The 15,758-nt window shown below is 40.8% G+C and overlaps 1 protein-coding gene and 1 long non-coding RNA gene across 16 annotated transcripts in view; one reads left to right on the top strand and one right to left on the bottom strand.

Annotated features, from left to right (window-relative positions):
• Positions 1-15,758, top strand: part of ANKS1A (ankyrin repeat and sterile alpha motif domain containing 1A) — a 186,369-nt gene that overhangs the window by 52,457 nt on the left and 118,154 nt on the right. The gene's annotated exons all lie outside the window — the stretch shown is intronic.
• Positions 8,019-13,940, bottom strand: LOC309638766. The gene is made up of 2 exons (XR_014251268.1): positions 13,879-13,940; positions 8,019-8,085 (listed from the first exon to the last, which is right to left on the bottom strand). It is a non-coding gene; the product is annotated as an uncharacterized lncRNA (long non-coding RNA).

Genomic DNA, 15,758 nt, shown 5'->3' with positions numbered 1-15,758 from the left:
TATCTTTCCATTTGTTTGTGCCTTCAGTTTCTTTCATCAGTGTCTTAAAGTAGTTTTCAGTGTGCAAGTCTTTCACCTCCTTAGTTAAATTTATTCCTAGATATTTTATACTTTTTGATGCAATTGTAAATGAGATTGTTTTCTTAATTTCTCTGTCTGATAATTCATTATTACTGTATAAGAAATGCAAAAGATTTTTGTATATTGATTTTTTTTTAAATGCATACTTATTTTTTTTAATTAATTAATTTATTTTTGGTTATGTTGGGTCTTCGTTTCTGTGCGAAGGCTTTCTCTAGTTGTGGCAAGCGGGGGCCACTCTTCATCGCGGTGCGCGGGCCTCTCACTATCGCAGCCTCTCTTGTTGTGGAGCACAGGCTCCAGACACGCAGGCTCAGTAGTTGTGGCTCACGGGCCTAGTTGCTCCGCGGCATGTGGGATCTTCCCAGACCAGGGCTCGAACCCGTGTCCTCTGCATTAGCAGGCAGATTCTCAACCACTGCGCCACCAGGGAAGCCCGTATATTGATTTTTGTATCGTGGATTGTTTGTTTTCTTAAAAATATTTTATTTATTTATTTATTTTGACTCTGCCGGGTCTTAGTTGCGGCATGTGGGATCTTTGTTGCGGCATGCAGACTACTTGGTTGCGGCGTGCAGACTACTTGTTTGCGGCATGCAGACTCTTTTTTTTTTTTTTTTTTTTTATGGTTTGGAAACCTTTCCACATCGAACAGTTGATCTGTCTTATTATCTATTTTATTTTATTTTTTTGGCTGCGTTGGGTCTTCATTGCGGTGCGCAGACTTCTCACTGCAGTGGCTTCTCTTGTTGCGGAGCATGGGCTCTAGGCACGTAGGCTTCAGTAGTTGTAGCACGCAGGCTCACTAGTTGTGGCCTGTGGGCTCTAGAGTGTAGGCTCAGTAATTGTGGTGCACGGGTTTACTTGCTCTGCGGCATGTGGGATCTTCCCGGACCAGGGTTCGAACCCGTGTCCCCTGCGTTGGCAGGTGGATTCTTAACCACTGCGCCACCAGGGAAGTCCTGCATGCAGACTCTTAGTTGTGGCAAACTCTTAGTTGTGGCATGCATGTGGGATCTAGTTCCCTGACCAGGGATCAAACCTGGGCCCCTTGCATTGGGAGTGCGGAGTCTTACCCAGACCACCAGGGAAGTCCCTGTTTTCTTATTGTTGAATTATAAGAGTTATTAGTATGTTTGGATACATGTCCTTTATCAGATTTGTGTTATGCAAAGATTTTCTCCCAATGTGTGGCTTGTCTTTTCTTTCTGTTAACAGTGTTTTTCACAGAGTGGAAGTTTTTAATTCTAATGATGTCCAACTTATCAATTTTTTCTTTCATGGATTGTGCTTTTGGTGTTGTATCTATAGAGTCATTGCCAAACCCAAAGTTACCTAGATTTTATCCTGTGTTATCTTCTAGAAGTTTTATAGTTTTGCATTTTACATTTAGGGCTATGATTCATTTTAAGTTAATTTTCATGAAAGGTATAAAGTTTATGTCTAGATTCATTTTTTTGCATGTGGTTGTCCAATTGTTGCAGCACCATTTTTTGAAAAGTCTAGTCTTTCTCCATTGAATTACCTTTGCTGTTTTGTCAAAGGTCAGTTGACCAAATTTGTGCGGGTCTATTTCTGGGCTCTCTATTCTCTTCCGTTGATCTGTTTGACTTTTCTTTTGCCAGCACCACACTGTCTTGATCACTGCAGCTTTACAGTAAGTCTTGAGGTCCAGTAGTGTCAGTCCTCCAACTTTGTTCTTCTCCTTCAATATTATGTTGGCTATTCTGGATCTTTTGCTTTTCCATATAAACTTTAGAATCATTTTGTTGATATTTACAAAATAACGTGCTGGGATTTTTATGGGGATTGTGTTGAATCTATAAATCAAATTGGGAAGAATTGATATCTTAATAATGTTGAGTCTTCCTGTTTACAAACATGGAATACCTCTTCATTTATTTAGGCTTTGGTTTCTTTTATCAGAGTTTTGTAATTTTCTTCATATAGGTCTTGTTCATATTTTGTTAGATTTATAATAAATTATTTAATTTTTAGTGCTAATTAATGTAAATAGTATTATTTTCAAATTCTAATTTCTAATTCTAATTGTTCATTGCTGGTATGTGAGAAAACAGTTGACTTTTGTATACTAACCTTGTATCCTGTAATCTTGCTATAATTGCTTAGGTCCAGGAGATTTTTTGTTGTTGTTGCTTCTTCAGGGTTTTCTACATAGCAAATTATATCATCTGCAAACAAAGACAGTCTTATTTCTTCCTTCCCAATCTGAATACCTTTTATTTCCTTTTCTTATGGCTTTAGCTAGGACTTCCAGTACCATGTTAAATAGAAGTGGTAAGAGGGGACATCTTTGTCTTGTTTCTGATCTTAGGGGAAAAATATCTAGTTTCTCACTGTTACGTATGATGTTAGCTGTAAGTTTATGTATAGATGTTCTTTATCAAGTTGAAGAAGTTCCTCTCCATTCCTAGTTTTCTGAGAATTTTTATCATGAGTGGGTGTTGGATTTTGTCAAATGCTTTTTCTGCATATGTTGCTATGATCCTATATGATTTTTCTTCTTTATCCTGTTGACATGATGGATTACGTTAACTGGTTTTCAAATGTTGAATCAGAGATATTGGTCTTTCATTTTCCTTTCTTTTAATGTCTTTGTCTGGTTTTAATGTTACGTTAATTCTGCCCTCATAGGATGAGTTAGGAAGTGTTCCCGCTGGTTCTATTTTCTGGAGTAGACTGCAGAGAATTGGTATCATTTCTTCAATGGTTCTTAGAATTCACCAATGTGACCATTTGGGCTGGGTGCTTTGTGTTTTGTAAGGTTATTAATTATTGATTCAGTTTCTTTAATAGATATAGGCCCATTCAGATGCTGTATTTCTTCTTGTGTGAATTTTGGTAGGAATTAGTTCATTTCATGTAATTTACCAAATTTGTGGGCATATTGTTCATAATATTCTTTTATCTTTTTAAAGTCATGGAATTGGTAGTGATGGCCCCTCTCTCATTTTTTATAGTAGTAATTTGTGTCTTCTCTTTTTTTTTTTTCCTTGGTTAGCTCAGCTAGATATTTATCAGTTGCATTGATCTTTCCAAAGAACCAGCTTGGAGTGTGGTATTTTTAGTTCGTATTACAGTTTAGAGTCATAATAAGTCTTGGCTTTGAGTCAGTCTCTAAATTTTTGTCAGTAATTGCTAAGCATATGTGTGCACAAAGGCATACATACATATTAGGAGTCAACACAGAGATATTTGTAGAACTTTTTAGAGTCCATAGACTTTTTAAGGCTTGCATTATTAACAGAATGGTTATATGAAACAATAGTTATTTAAATCAGACTGTTGATTTCGGTAGGTGGTAAATCGAGTAATGTAGATTTAAGGGTCAGGCAGAACAAGTTTTCATGCTGGCTCCTCAGGGTAGCTGTGTGTCCTTGGGCAGGTGGCTTCACCTCTTTTTGGTTTCATCTCTCTGAGCATGTTAAAGTTTATAAAATGCAAGTTCTTTTTTTTTTTTTTTAATCTTAGGTTCTATTACTTTATTTATTTATAAATTTATTTTATTTATTTTACTTTTGGCTGTATTGGGTCTTCATTGCTGTGCGTGGGCTTTCTCTAGTGGTGGTGAGCGGGGGTTACTCTTTGTTATGGTGTGCAGGCTTCTCATTGTGGTGGCTTCTCTTGTTGCAGAGCACGGGCTCTAGGCATGTGGGCTTCTATAGTTGTGGCGCAAGGGCTCAGTAATTGTGGCGCGCAGGCTCTAGAGCGCAGGCCCAGTAGCTGTGGCGCATGAATTTAGTTGCTCCATGGCATGTGGGATCTTCCTGGACCAGGGCTTGAACCTGTGTCCCCTGCATTGGCAGGCGGATTCTTAACCACTCTACCACCAGGGAAGCCCAGAATGCAAGTTCTTATTTCACTATTTAGTATGAAAAATAGAGTGAATACATATTAGGTGTCTAGCATGATACTTAGCTCATAGTAGGCTCTCTGTTGTAGTTATTGTACTAAAAGACAACATCTATTAGACTCATTAAAGGCTTTCTGGATGTCTTCATTTTCTAGGCCATCAGTAGATGTTAGGGCTTTCCTCTTTTTCTTTGATATATGAAGCTGTATTTCTTCCCATATAGAGGTTTGTTTGTTGTAAATGGCGGTCTCTTGACTTGTACATTTAAAATTTGAGAAGCAAAAAGCTATTTGTGGGAAAGCTGTCCAGTTTGGGAAACTTTTCTTTGTAACCTTCTTGATCAACTCTTGTATTCCTCAGTTGGTAGATGCTACATGTAGCATGGCCTTGCTTTTTGGCCAGGTGTTTGCTAAGGATCTTAGTCATCCCAAATGAGTGCCTATTTTTGGATTGACTCCAAGGACAGGATATTGAGTGCCTTTTGGGAAAGCTAGAAGAGGAATCTGGCAAATAGAGCAGATTTGGGAGGCTGATTAAATATAGATCTCAATAGAGTCTCTGAGAAAGGCTCTGGGATTAAACTAAATCTAAACATATTACAAATAGGGACAAAGAAAGTGAGAAAACTTGGACTTAGTTAAAACCATCTTTTTGTTGTTGTGTGTGTGTTTTTTCTGTTTTGTTTTAATTTTCCAAAGTAATATGCCTTGTTCAGCTATTTTTACTAATGGAAGTGGTTACAGTGCTTACTAAATTATGGAGAAATAACTTTAAAAAATTAGTTTAAACAAAAAAGCTTAAGGCAGCAAAATTCAATCTGTCTAACCTGTAAGTATATATTTTCAAAAATAATTGCCATGTTTCTTTCAAGAACAGGATGTAATTGTTAGAAAGGAAATAATCTGCTTGCAGAAGTCACCTTGGCTACACAGAACTAAAGCAGAGAGGAGGTTCTTAATAAAATGATTCTGAGAAGGGAGTGGTTACTTGTATCATAGCTGTCTTGCTTCAGAGTAAATGATGGCGCTTGAATCAGAAGTCTTTGCCGTGGACTGGTTGCCTGGCACGGCAGGGGTTCGCCGCAGGTGGGGGATCACTTGCTGCGTTTTGGAAAGAGTGTTATTTTGATTTTGTCAATGGAGGAAGATACTTAAGGCAGTCAAGATCATTTTGGAGGTTATTTCAGGCATAAGGCAGTGACTTTGGAAATGAAGAGGAAGGGACAAATCTGTGAACTGTTTTAGAATGTAGACTATCTGGGATTTGGTAACCCCCCCGTTGACTCATTCACCTCCCTAATCTCACCGTCACTTAAACTAGCAGTAGGTCACCATTTTGTACAATTCCGATAATGTGTTCTAAAATCCACCAGCCTTTGAAATCACTGACCTATTTGGTACCCTCCCCTGGGGACTGCTACTGCTGTCATTTGGGCAAGCTTGTTCTTAGCCTCTGTAATTGAAGAGCTCCATTCAGAAGCAAATGGGAATAATTGATTTTCATTCTCCAGAGGCTGGAAAAATCAGAGACGACAGGAGGGTTTTTAAAAAGGAGACCAAACCCAGAAATAAATTTACTCCAGAACCCCTTCTTAAAAGAACTCTCTTAAGAATCTTGTAACCGGAATCCCATCTCTCTGGAATAGATCTTGCTCGACTTTAAAAAAAAAAAAAGTGTGTGTGTGCTGTTAAAGGAAAAATTGTTCTGACACTTGTTAAAAGAGTAAGGAAGATTTTCAGACTAGTGCAGTAGGAGTATTGCCATAGGGGAGAGAGACCAGGCTCATCTTCATATACAACAAGGACCAGTGGGGATTTTTGGCCAAAGAGGAGGGTGAGTGAGTCAGTGGATGGAAAATTTCTAAGAGGAGACATCAAGGGTAGGGGGATTCTTGCTAAACTGACCTAACAGGATTCTTGCTATAGGCAGACCAAGGACTTAGACATCAAAGAGGGGGGATGAGGAACTGGATCAGATATCAAGGGTGGGAGAACTCTTGATAAACTTACTTAACAGAATTCTTGCTAAAACTGGGCTGAGCAGGTCAAAGATAGTATGGGGACCAAAGTCAAGGCCTAGTTGAAAAGAGTGTTCAGAGGAGCCTGACTAAAATTTGGTCAAGGAGAGGGGTGTGTGTGTGTGTGTGTGTGTGTTTTATTTGAAAAGTAATACATGCCTCACCTCTAGAACAAATCAGTCTCAACAGTTTGGTATATAGCCTTCCATATGTTAGTATAGGCTTAGAAAAATACACTGTTCTTACAGAAATGAGATCATACTCTACATACTGTTATGCAGGTGCATTTCCCACTTCATATATCTTACATGTTTTTTCATGTCAGCACATATACACTGATCTCATTCTTTAGAATACTTTGCTTCACTTTAGATATTGATGCCAAACCCTTATATTTTAAATTCCAGTTTATAATTTTTTTCACATAAGTTATCCCATTTATTCCATAAAACAACTCTCTCAGGGTAGGGATAGGACAAGTGACATGTCTACTTTATGTAAAGTTTAGATGATCTACTAGAGATTTTGTAGCTAATACAATGTGTCAAGTCCAGGATTCACTCATATGGGTCAGTTGCATGTGTGAAAAAAAAATTAGATCTTTGACATTCGTCTTACAAATTAGCATCATTCAGAATACTGTTTTTGTTGTGATGCTTGGGACATTTAGGAAATATATGTGGTGTGTATTGGACCTAGAATCTGATAATAAATTTCATTTGAGGTGTACATCACTTTTGCATTATTAATTTCTATCTTGAAATTTTGTTATTTTAATTTCCTTAAAACAACAAAATAATCATCTTTAAATACTTTAAGATTAAATGAATTCAGTCAGCTTGTAGCTTTCATTATAATGTTGATGCTTTCAGTAGTTACCTTCAGTAACAAGGTTTGTCAGCTAATTGGATTTCTGGAAATGTTAATAGGAGTCTTTTGGTTAACTACCTCTATTCATTTCCCTCTGGGACCCGGTTCCTACCTAGAATATAGTGCCTCTCTTTCAAGACTCTTTATTGGTTTCCTATAACCTCTAGAGAGAAAAAAACGAGTAAGACAGAATGAATGAGGGGCGGGGAAGGTGAAGCAGGGCGGAAATGAAAGTGTATGAGCTGTGGGAAATTCATCTTATTCAGGAATGAGAAAAACAGCTGAGAGAGTGGTTTTCAAGAAGTTGTATATAGCACAGTGTTAAGATTTTGGAGTTAAACCAGTGTCACCCATTCCAGCTCTGTGACTCTGGTTAAGTTATTCATCCCCATACTTGTCAGTTTCCTAGGGTTCCCTTATAGGGTTCTGGTGAGAAGTAAACAGTGAGTTGTTTAATCCACTTAAAGTATACTTGGCTCATAACAAACATTTAATATTGGCTGTTATTTCCAAGCCTTTTAGACTCAAAATTCCAAGAAAAGGGTCTCAAAGTCTGGATGGAGTAAAGTGACCATATAATTTATTGTCCAGGCCAGGATCCTGTTAATAATTATGCTGGGACAACAGATATAAGCCAGGATTTATGGTTTCCCTAAGTTGGAGGAATCTTTGCCCCCAAATGTGACTGATTAAGGCATCTTGCCTTCCTACCCAGCTCAGTTAAGCCTGTGGACTTTGACAAGCCAAGGAGCAAATCATTCTTAAAAGCTTTTCTGCACGCGCGCGCGCACACACACACACACACACACACACACACACACACACACACACACTCTCTCTCTCTCTCTCTCTCTCTCTCTCTCTCTCTGTCTGTCATATACTCATTAAACAATAGAAGAAGCCTTGCTTTTTCTTTCTAGGTAACATGTTACCTTAGAATATGAATCTGCACATATATTTAGACAAATCTGTACAGTATTTTTTACTCAAAAAATAACTTGACAGGATATTTGAGTTCTTAGAAATAGTTTCCATAATCTAAAAAAGTAATTTACCATAGCCGTCTTTAAATAGCTAGGCCCCCTCATGCTTTTATGTGTAGATTTCTCTTACCTGTGTAGATTTCTCACACCTTTATGTGTAGATTTCTCTTACTGCATGTGCCCGGTGCAGTGCTTTCTTGACAGTGAGGATACGGTGGTAAACATAACATATTCCGATCTGCCCGGAAGTTGCTTGTGGTCTAGTGAGAAAGGCAATCAAATAATGACAAATACAGAGCTCTGAACTGAGATCATTTTCATCAAGGCAAAGTACAAGGAGCTCTACAAGTAGCTCATGAAGAGCCCTGCCTGGCCTGGGGAGGAAAGGAAAGAGTTCCCTGAGGAGGAGAGCTTTGCTCAACGCTGAAGGGGAGTTGAAGAGGCAGGATGGAATGGGGGTTGGGGAGGAGGCAGGAGGGATCCTGACCTTCTAGGAAAGAAGAGCCTGCATGAGGAGTGCAGAAAACTAGGAAATGTTTGCTTTTAAAAGATCACCTTGGCTGCAGTGTGATTACACACCCTTCCCCCTGGTTGCAGAGCCCTTTCATCCCTTTTTCTTGAGAACGGATGTCATTCATCCGAGCGGTCACCCGTGTTCCCTTAGCGTTTGCACAGTTCTCTTATAGCACGAATCACACTGCATTATAATTTTTTGCTTCTATGCCTCTGAGGTTCTTTAGGGCAGTGGCTTGGTCTTATTTATTATAAGGAACCTAGAATAGCACAGTGGCTTTTCCCCTCCTTCCCCCTCCCCACAAATATTTGAGTATTTACTCTGTGCCCCGTACTGTGTGCTTGCTGTTTGGGAAGGTGGTACAAGACGGGCACGGTCCCTGCTATCATGGAGCATGCGGTGTTACAGGAGTCAGAATTTTGAACTCGGGAGACCATTTTCATGCAGTTCAGCACTTCTGTGACTTTTCCTGCTGTTGCGGAACAGAAACAGTGAATGCTGGAGTGTTAAGAAGCCAGGCTAAGGTAAATTGAATCAAATAAAAGATAAGGGCCCCCAAAGTAATAGTATAAACGGTGAGGGAAATATGGCTTGTAAAAGTGTGATTATACATTCTTGCTCATGACTGCATCGCAGTAAGAGCAGAGCACTCCTGCAGTGGTATCATGTCTCAGGTTGTCACATCCATGTCCATGTTGAGACTGTGCTCCCTCCTGCCACCATTCCCATTCCCCCTTCCCCTTACCGGCGTTGATAGGGAGGCAGTGATTGAAAATAGCAGTTACTGGTGTGAATGTACAAGGTTTCTAACAGTCCCTGCTCTCCAGGAACTTGCTGGTTTGTGTGTATGTGTGGGGGGCGGGGGGGTGGGTATTGTGTGTGCACAGATTGGCAGGAGAGGGGAGAGCTCCTTGCTGGCTTTGTGGAAAGAGGGGGCCATCCTTCCAAGTTTTTTGTGTGAGTTGTGTCACCTGTGAGGTTAAAATGGGGTGTTGCCTTTCCACTGTGTTTCTCTCTCATAAGGGAATAAACCCTTCAAAGTCACTGCCTTTCGTCACATGTTTGAAACACAAAACGCATGGCCACAAAAGCCAAGGTGACCAGAAATATACATTTCGTAGTTGACAAGGACTTGTCTAGCCTGACGTGTTGTGTCAGAATCGTTTCTGCACCATCCTTACCAGGGGGCATTTGTACACACCTGAGTTCTTCTCTGGGAAAGCAGCCACTTCTAGCTCTTAGCTCTGAGCTTCAGGTGTTTCCTCCATATTTCTGATTATTATGCTTATGTTGCTATTTCTTGATTTAAAAATTTTACACATCTTCTATCAGTCTTTGTTATGGAAGAGCAGGGTTTAGCTTTCTTGCACTCTCTCGGTCCACTGCCTCCCCCTTCATCCTTCAGATATATCACAATTTTTAGTTACATCAGTATCTAATGTTTATGTTTATATTATTATGGCTATTAATATTATTCACCTGCTGAACCAATTAATATACTCCAATCCTTTTTTTTTTTCTCATTCTGCCTCTCTTGTTGGTTTTCTGAGTTTCCTATGTCCAGCTCACTCTTAATCCCCAAACTAAAACCATACTTTTAAAATCCCTAAATATTCTTTTCCACATTCCAGGCAGACCCATCAGTTGATCTTGTCAGTTTTATTTTCTCCCACAGATGCTAAAGCCCTGCATCCTCCAGCGATGGTTGGGTATTTCTGAGGCTTGCTGCACACTTGATTCCCTTTGCCTTTTTTTGTCCCGTTTCCTGGATGCCTGTCTTCCTCTTTGTTGGTTTGCTCATTTATTTGGTAGGGCACATCCTCCAGTCACTTCCTGATAAAAGGGTGTGTGGGAGGTAAAATTTAAGACTCTGCATGTCTAAAAATATCTTTATTCTCTGTTTATACTTGACTGATTCTTTGTCTGCTATAGAATTCAAGGTTGGAAATCATTTCACCTTCGAATTTTGAAAGCATTGCTCCTTTGTCTTATGGCTTACAGAAACGAAAGCCATAAGACTTTTTGAAAGTCTTGAAATTATTGAAAATTCTGATGCCAGTCAGTCCTTTGTATGCAAACTGTTTTTCCTCTGTGGAGACTGTATTCTCTTTATCCCATGTATTCTGAAATTTCACAGTGTGCCTTGGGATGGGTCTTTTAAAAAATTATTTATTGTACTAAGTATAAGATGGACTCTTTGAACTGGAAGTTCATATCCTTCAGTTCTAGGAAAATTTAAGTTATTTCTTTGATAATTTTCTCCTCTCCTCTTTCTCTCTTTCTCTGGAACTCTTGGTCCTCTAATTTTCTTATCTTTTCTCTGGAATTTCCTATCTCTTTTTTGGTTCCATTTTCTGAAGGATTTACTGAGCTTTATCATCTAGCTCTGTATTTATATTTCTACTGTAATTTTTTTAAAAAACTTATTTATTTATTTTTGGCTGTGTTGGGTCTTTGTTGCTGTGCGCGGGCTTTCTCTAGTTGCAGCGAGCGGGGGCTACTCTTCATTGCGGTGCGCGGGCTTCTCATTGTGGTGGCTTCTCTTGTTGCAGAGCCCGGGCTCTAGGCGCACGGGCTTCAGTAGTTGTGGCACGCGGGCTTCAGTAGTTGTGGCACATGGGCCCAGCAGTTGTGGCTCGCAGGCTCTAGAGCGCAGGCTTAGTAGTTGTGGCTCATGGGCTTAGTTGCTCCACAGCATGTGGGATCTTCCCGGACCAGGGCTCGAACCCGTGTCCCCTGCATTGGCAGGCGGATTCTTAACCACTGTGCCACCAGGGAAGTCCAACTACTATAATTTTTTAATTTCCAAAAGCTTTACACTGATTGTTCCAATTTTTTCTAATCCAATTCTTGTGTGATAATAAGCTTTTTTGGTTGAGGTTTTATTTGGTTCCTTAGAGTCCCTTTATTCTGTTTGTTTTGTGCTCTCTCTTTTCATGTTGAACGCTCTCCTCAAATGTATGGTGATCCTTTGTTGTCGTTTTAATTTAAAAGTGAGACACCAAAAAAGCCGATTGGATGGTCTATATAGAGGTGGGATGAACTTGTCAGGGATAGGTTTTATATGCTCTATGTAGGGTGTTTGGGCAGGAATCCACCTGCTTTGTTGGGGAATCCCTGAAAGTCAGCATCTATTGAACCTTTCTGTGGAGTCATTTGGTTTCTACAGGAAAAAAATCTTCTAACCTTCTGTTTGCAAGTGGAGGGTAGGGCTCTTAGCATGTTGGGAGCCAAATGCGTGAGCAGGTCTGGAACCTCGTCCTTCAGGATGTAAACTTCCTTTTAGGGCCTCTGTTTTCGGTACAGTGCCTCTTCCTAACTTCTGCTGTTCCTAAAGTCCCTGGGTTTAGAGCCCACCTGGTTCAGTTTCTTCGCAAAATAAATCCACCTTCTGCCTGGGTGCAGGGGTAATAGTCTACTGGCTGCCCTGGATGTGACTGGGGACCTGGTGGGCTAATGCTGCTGCATACAGAATTTGTATCAAGTCCTCGTTTTCAGCCCCTCCTCATCTCTGGTCTCCTGTGCCACCAGGTACTTCTAATCACTGACCCTTCCCAGGGTGCTTGTGTGAATTGGCATCCCCTTCTCTGGATGCAGGGACTCACTTTCTCAGCTTTGCTAATTTATCTACTTTTCATCTTCCAAAAATGTTGACATTTTATGTTCACTGTTATCCTTCTCGTATTCTTTTTTTGTTTGTTTTTACTCTCATTTTAGTGGGTTTCAGGATTGAGCAGAAATAAAAATACATGTTCAGTTTTTCCCAGTCAACTAGAATTCCTTTGGCATTGTTTTGCGGGTTTCTCGTCTGATGGTTTCATGTCTGTAAGTTGTGTCTTTCTCCAAAGATCACAAGCTTCTTTGACAATGGGAATGGTTTCCTAGACTCCTTATTATCTCTCCTTTTACCCTCAACAGTTAATTATGTAGAAAGCATTTTAGTAAGGATGTGTCAAATTCATTTGAGTAAAATGAAGTCTTTTTAAAATTAGACTGACTTTGGACAATGTTTCCTTCTGTTGGAAAACTGCCAGTCCTTCCTGAGGTTCAGAGATAAATCTGCCTTTGCAAGGATAACTAAAAGGATAACTAAAAGAGGAAAACAGAGAAGGCCTTTGCCAGAAAAAAGCTGATGAGACAAACTCCTGTTTAGACCTTGATGATTTAATGAAGAATTGATGGAGAGCTGCCCAGAACCTCTCTTCCCCCTCAAGTTTGTTGCCGTTGCTCCCTCTTCACAGAGTCAGTGATGGAGCAGGCCCTTTTCCGACTTGGTGTTCTGAGAGTCTTTGACTTCCTGAGAACTAATGCAGGAGGAGACCCACAGAGCTCCAAGGTTTTTTTTGTTTTTTTTAAAAATAAGTTTATTTATATTTGGCTGCATTGGGTTTTTGTTGCTGCTCGCGGGCTTTCTCTAGTTGCGGCGAGTGGGGGCTACTCTTTGCGGTGCGCGGGCTTCTCATTGTGGTGTGCGGGCTTCTCATTGCGGTGGCTTCTCTTGTTGCAGAGCACGGGCTCTAGGCATGTGGGCCTCAGTAGTTGTGGCACGTGGGCTCAGTAGTGGTGGCATATGGGCTCAGTAGTTGTGGCTCACGGGCTCAGTAGTTGTGGCTCACGGGCTCTAGAGCACAGGCTCAGTAGTTGTGGTGCACGGGCTTAGTTGCTCCGTGGCATGTGGGATCTTCCCAGACCAGGGCTCGAACCTGTGTCCCCTGCACTGGCAGGCGGATTCTTAACCACTGAGCCACCAGGGAAGTCCCTCCAAGTTGTTGTGTCTCAACAGTTAAGGTCAAGAGCCTGAATAAACTAGAAGGAATATGCATTAGAATTCAGACGTGGGATTTTGTTTCAGTTCCACGTTAATTAGCTATATGGCAATCAGTAAGTCATTTGGACTTCAGTTTTCTTACCTGTAAGATGGAAATAGCAACATGTATTCCCTACTTTATAATATCATTGTAAGGGCAACATACATGTTTGTCAACATTTGAGCATATTGTCATTTTAAACTAACCATGTAACCATGGTGTTCCAGACCCTCATCTGCCTATTGACTGGACATCTACACATGGGAGTCCAAATTAATTTCAGCCTCAACTAATCCAAAACAAAACTCCCGGTGCCTCCTCCCCTCCCCTGCCTCATACTGCTACAATCCCAAAACAAAGCAACACTGGTTTTCCTCCTCAAATTACTCTCTCATTAGCCACTGAATTGTTCACACACACCCGCGCCCCCCCCCCCCACATTTGGTCACCAGATCCTGTCTTTTCTATTGAATCTGTCCTTATTTCTCAGTGCTCCTTACCACTGCCTTTGTTCGGGTCCTTATTTCATGCCTGAATTGCTAACTTCTAGCTGGGCTCCCTGGATCTAGTCAGACACTTCTTCCAGTCTATCATCTATACAAATGCTTAGCATAATGATTTTTTTTCAAATTCTGAAATATTTAAAACCATCAACAGTATGGTGAATAACAAATTCACTGTCTAAGTTCCCACTTCCCAGCTGTCAACAGAAGGATTTTTGTAAAACGTACATCTGATCATTCCCTGCTTGAAACTGTCAGTGGCGCACAGGACCCTTCATGACCTGGCTCTGCCTGCCTCTCCATCCTCGCATTCACCATCATGCTCCAGCCACTCACAAGTACTTGCACTTGCCCCAGTTTGCTGGGACTACTCAGGAGACCTTGAATTGGGGCGTTTCCTCCTTGTTTCTCCTGCCTGGCTGATTCCATCTAAGCTTTAAAGGCTCAGCTTAAGTGTCTCATCTTCTGCAAAGCCTCCCTTATTCCCATTTCCCCGTGAGCCATGCTTTTTTGCATACGTCCCAGAATTCACGCACTGTGTCGTCATTTGTTTACTTGTCTGACTTCCCCACTCTCCTCAAGGGTGGAGACTATAACACTCTGGCGTATGGAAGATAGTGCCTAAACATTTATTCAGTTGAACTGGATTGGACACTCTGCCAGCCCATTGAGATGCCATTACTTGTCTGTGTGAAGTAAGCAGTTAGGTAACTGGACAACATGAAGCAAGCTTGCTGACAGCTAAGAGCCACTGTAGGATATCGTTTAGTCCTGATCCCACAGAGTAGTCACAGATGAAAGTGGACTGGCCACTTTGGTTCCAACTTATGGTTCTTCTGTCTCTGTGTTTTATGTAAAGATATCTCAGATGCAGTATGCTTACATGTCCCATCAAGAGATTGTTGCCATTTTTAATGGATAGAGAGTAGCAGGTTCGTTACACTACACAGAGATCATGTCACACTGGGGTCGCAGGTTAGGAATAACCGAATGTTAGAAGTTGCAAACTGGTGGCCCTGGGCAGTTCCTTGCACAGTGCTGTGCTCTTGGAAACATGAAGGATTCCCTTAAAGGGCTTAAAATATATAGTATGGAAGCACAGCATAAAGAATTCAGTGTGGTCCAAGGTCAAATGTAATCAGTGCTGTGGTGATGGTGCACTAAATGTTTAGGGATCTCCTGTACCTTTTTTTTTTTTTTCCTGGTGCTCTGTGCTCTGCTTTTGTTTGTCAGTGATCAGCCCTTTGGTACTTACTGCTTTAGAGAAACCTAATAGGACAGCTGTGATAGGGAGGAAGGCCTAGATTGTAAATAGCTCTTTTCTTGGGCTGCCAAAAAGGAAGAAACTTGGGTGGAGGGGGATGTTACTACCATCCTGTCTGAAGCTAAGATTCCAAGCAGAGAGATGACAGTTCTCCATCTTCATTTAGGTTTTATTTAATATATTCCCCATTCCCCCAAATTTTTCCACATGGGCATTTAGAAGAAATGCTAGTTAGAGAAAAAGGAGGGGAAAAGGCCTTACCCAGTTGGGAAAGTTGCAGCTTTATGCAGGAAAGTGCTTATCTTTCTGCCTTGTCTTTTCGAATTGTTTTGAGGTAGTTTTAGTGCTGGTATGGGATATCCAAACTTAATCACCTCTAAACCGGAGACATGGAAGTAAAAGTTAGAAAATGATAGAGGGCTTGCTCAGTTCTGCCTTTTTGTTAAAAGCAAGGGCAGTTTAAACCTCAGTTTTAAGGTTACTTTGGGACCTGGATTGAGATGGTTGAAGAGGTAGCAGATTCCTAATGCAGTACTAGGAGCTGACAGACCTGAGCTCCCAGCTGCTTTAACCGGTGTTACTATTCCCTTTTTCCCAACTCCTCTTGTTTATTCCAGTCATCTTGCTATTGTGTGCGACCTTGTATGACTGCATCTTCACTTCGTCTTGTCATCCGGTTAGATCACAAAGTCCCTGTTTGGCCAAAGGCCAAGAGCACCATAAATGGGAGTTTTGGATCTGCCACGGATTTGGCTTGTAATTTGGGGCAAATAATTTGTTTTTGGATTTTAGTGTCACCTAGTTTATAATAGAATGATGATTTTTTGTCTTGTGGGGCAATTTG

This window comes from Balaenoptera physalus (genome assembly GCF_965194825.1).
Source record: "Balaenoptera physalus genome assembly, chromosome: 11".
NCBI lineage: Eukaryota > Metazoa > Chordata > Mammalia > Artiodactyla > Balaenopteridae > Balaenoptera > Balaenoptera physalus.
Note: the sequence above shows the minus strand (reverse complement) of the source record. Positions and strands in the feature narration are given on the sequence as shown.